Source organism: Pteropus alecto, unplaced genomic scaffold, assembly GCF_000325575.1.
Source record: "Pteropus alecto unplaced genomic scaffold, ASM32557v1 scaffold45, whole genome shotgun sequence".
Lineage (NCBI taxonomy): Eukaryota > Metazoa > Chordata > Mammalia > Chiroptera > Pteropodidae > Pteropus > Pteropus alecto.
The window spans coordinates 16,652,628-16,656,762 of NW_006442491.1; the positions used below are offsets into that span (position 1 = coordinate 16,652,628).

General features: G+C 53.4%; 1 protein-coding gene across 3 annotated transcripts in view; it reads right to left on the reverse strand.

The window, feature by feature from the left end:
- Positions 1-980, reverse strand: part of PTPRA (protein tyrosine phosphatase, receptor type A) — a 114,882-nt gene extending 113,902 nt beyond the window's left edge. For all 3 annotated transcript variants that reach the window (XM_025039686.1, XM_025039685.1, XM_025039684.1), the window contains exon 1: positions 692-980. The gene's annotated coding sequence lies outside the window, so the exon portion shown is untranslated. The remainder of the gene's footprint in view (positions 1-691) is intronic.
- Positions 981-4,135: the final 3,155 nt, after the last annotated feature.

Here is a 4,135-nt window from a genome sequence, read left to right on the forward strand (position 1 = left end):
GTTTTGAACATTCTTTTCCTGTCTTACGAACATCATCACTGACCTCAAAAAAAGCCCTCAACATTGGGCTCAGGATTACCATTATTATTTTTACCTTCAGAAAATACAATTAGTAAATAATTTTTCAGAAAACGATATTCTTTATTTACCAAAAGTAAAACAGGAGGGGATCTGCATTCCCAATTGGCTCATTTTGAATTCTGGGCAGCTCTGAGCCCTTATTTCCCTTCTTAAGCAGCCTCAACAGTTGGGAGTGGGTGGAAAAAAGAGGGGCCTGGGAGAGGGGCCAAGGGAGCTTTAAGGGAAAGAAAAGTTGGTCACTGCAAGAGCTATTTTCTCATGCCAGGAGTTTTCCTCTTTCTTCCCATTAAGTGGACCTGAGCAAATTCTGTTCTCACTTTTCCAAGTTTCTTCTCTCAGAATGAACTACGGCAGCGCCCTGGCCTGTCCCCAGGAGGACGCACGCAAAGTTCCTGGGCAGTCTACAGGGGTCGGCGCCCTGTCCGGCACGTTTCCGGGGACCCCCCCCTCCGGACAGAGCAAGGATGTGGGAGCCGATTGGAGACGCCCGAAGGATTCTAACCGGAAAAGAGGGATTGGGGCTCCAGCCAGGGGCCCCTCCCACCCGCGCCCGGGAGCTGCCCCCCGCCTTCCAAAGCCCCCTAGGGCGGCGGCGGCCGCGAACACTCACCCAGTCCGGCGCTGGGCGGGACCGCTGGGGACGAGGACGGCGGCTCCGCCTCGGTTCCGCGGCAGCGTCTCGGCCCGCCACACGCCCTCAGGAACGCCGCCCGGCCTGCGGCTCAGAGTCCCGCGGCGGCGGCGGCGGCCTCGCCTCCATGGCGAGGGGAAGCGGCTGAGAGGCGACTGGGTGGACAGCGGTGATGGCGGCAGCGGCCCGGGGTCCGAGCTGGTTCGCGCCCGCGCGTCTCTGTCAGCGCCGCACTCGCTGCAGCCTCGCTCCCGAGCCGGCCTTGGCTGTAAGGCGCCTCCTCATTGGCCGTTCATAGACGGGTGCTGATTGGCCCATACCAAAAGGGCGTCTCCCGGCCCTGGGCCCCGCCCTTGCGCGCTTCCAAATACTGGCTAGCTTGCCCCGGCGCAGAGCCGGATCTCAGGGTCTTACTGTCTCACACGTGCCCTAGGAGATGTGCGCCCCACTGCAGCCCTGTCCTCGGGAAAGCGGGACCTCAGCAGCACCCGCCGCCCAGGCACCTACGCCTTCTGCCTCTCAACAGTCCCAGTCCCCTGGATGTGGGCCTACTTCTCAGTTTACAGCTGCAGAAACTGAGGCCAAATACGAGTTACACCAATGTCCAGCGACTAGGGCCGCCTGGAACTAAAAATCCGTCTTTCTGCTCCTCTCTCCAAACGTGTCCCATTCGGTTATTTTTATTTATTTATTTATTTATTTATTTATTTATTTATTTATTTATTTGGTTTTGCTTTTTCTCTCTCTGATTGCTGCAACGTATTTAAGGGACGAAGGCTCTCACTGGGGAGAGAGAGGAACCTGCAAAGCCCCTAGAACAGGAACTGGCACCGTGGGTGTCGTCTTACATCAAGTCGACCCACGCCATCCCCGCCCGAGCCCCAGGGAAATCTCCGCTTTCCAGATGCGTGTACCAAGGCCTGGCTCTTCACTGAGCTGAGTAGAAACACGAAACATGGTGCCAAGCGGTAGGGGTTTCGTTTGAAATAAGCCTGGCGGGGGAGGGGAGGTTCAAAGCGCAGAGAGGACCGGGAGATGCGTTTATCCCCCCTGGGGCCAGGGACCAGATGGGGGGCACAGACCTCCTTCACAGCCATCCCTGCCCCACGCGTGGCGCACCAAAGCCACCCGTCCGTATATCTGTCGGCAGCGGGTTCCCGGGCTGCAAGGACCTGGGCGTCTGCGACTGAAGGCCGATTACTTAGTCGTAGTGGGTGGCGAGTGGGACACTCTCCTCGTTGTAACCCCACGTGGCGTTCCTCAGACACACCGGGACCCCAGCACAGGAAGAGTTGCTGGGCATCTGCAGGGTGGAGACGGACTGCACAGGAATGTGCAAGCGGAGCTTACCTGGGGACCCTTCATCCGAGACCTGGAGTCTGCGCTGCCTAGTCTGAGTGGCAGAGAGCCTCTCCTCCAGGCCCGCAGCCCTTGAGCGCCCCAATCCCCTACCCCCGCCGGGCAGAGTCCCATGTTCGGTGGGTAAGGGTCTGTGGCCAGCCGCATTTCTTCATGGCGGGGAGGATGCAGTGGAGATATTTCGGTGCAGGAGGAGCTCACATCGGCTGTCATTTGCACGGGGTTGGTACCACTAACACCTCCAGTTCCCGCCACCGCCTGCAACTGAGTCACCAACTTAAAACTCTATTCCCCGTATTTATGAAATAAGTGAGTGTATGCTGACCATAGTCACAGCCTACAAATATAAATGCATGGGCCTTCTTCAGGCCACCTCCCAGGTGGCAGATGTGTTTCTCACTCCCTCTCAGCGGGGTTGACCACTAGGTGTCCTGAAATGGCCAAACCCAAGGTTCCTCTGCCCAACAGACACTTCAGCTCAAGGGCCCCCAGGCCACATGCCCAGTCTGTTAGACTAACAAGGGGCAGCCAAGAAGGGCAGATTCTTCCACATGCCCACCCCTCACGTTTCTCCAGGAAGTCCAAACTCAATCTATCTGCACACCAAAGGAAAAATGAAAAGCCTGAATTCAGTGTTTAGAAGCCCTGAAAAAAAAAAATGACTGTGAGTGCAGGAGGTACCTGGGTAGCTAGGATAGCAGCATCCTAGAACCAAACCCCACCAGTGTAGTTTTATGCTATCTACATCAGACCTACATTATTATTTCTTAATATGTTTATTTTGGTTAATTTATATTTTATTTATTTTTACTTATATTATCTAAAAGGGTTTGACATGCTACTTACGTTTTCTAACATATATTAAAATAAATAGCTATTAAAATAAAAGTGTTCATCTTCGAGATTGTCTGAAGGATCTCCAGGCAATCTGACCACACTTAGGAAAATGTTGCAGTTGGGTGTAGGAATCAGAGAGCCCTGGGGTGGGCTAGGTCACCACTGGCTAGGTCAGCAGTCCCCAACCTTTTTGGCACCAGGAACCAGTGCTCCTATGAGAATCTAATGGCTGATAATCTGGGGTGGCGTTGAGGCAGAGATGCTAGCACTGGGGAGCAGCTGCAAATACAGATGAAATTTCGCTCGCTTGCCTTGGCCCTCCTGCTGTGTGACCCAGTTCCTAACAGGCCATGGACTGGTACCGGTCCTCAGCCTCGGAGTTGGGGACCCCTGAGATAGATGACCTGAATCTCCCTCTGCTACTCTTCCTGGAACCTTCCAGAGCTATACTGAGAAATGGAGGCATGTACAGCTTGGCAAGAAACCCCATCTCAGGAAATGCAGTTCCTTCTCTCCAAGAGACAGCTGCACTGTGGTCAGAGCATTTGTGGTGTGTGTGCACGGGTGACAGAACCTCAGACCAAGGAGTGGCAGGATCTTGGGTGTCCTGTTCTGGAGACCCAGGGAAAGGACAGAGTCCCATTATCAATTGCTCACTTGTGGAGACCTGCCCAGTCTCCCCATCCTGACATCCGGGGTGTCTACAGCTTACCCCCGTCGCTACAGGACAACAGGCTGTCTTTGAAGAAGAGAGAACTGAGAGTGGTAGGGGAGGCAGGCTTGCTGTATCCAGGCCAACCCAAGTGGGAGGCCAAAGCCCTGCTCCCAGTCCTGGTTTAGTCCTAGCCATGGGAGCATATGCCTACAAGTAGGAACTTGTCAGCCACCAAGAGTCACAAGATTCATGAGAAAAAGACTGGACTAGAAGGAGAGCTGGTTAAAGAACTCCTGTTTCTGTAGACAAGTCACTTCCCCTCTCTGGGCCTCCTTTCCCCATGTACTAAATGGAACAATGAGTTATTTACCGAACAAATACTTATTGAGTACAGACCATATGCTGGATACGTTAGGGAATAAGACAGAAAAGGTCTCTCCTCTTAGGACCTTCTATTCTAGTTTGGGGTGACAGACAATAAACCAACAAGTGAACAAGAAAACTTCCTAAATGCTGTAATGAAAATGAAACAAGGCAATAAGATAAAAAGTTGAAGTAAATGAGGCCAAATG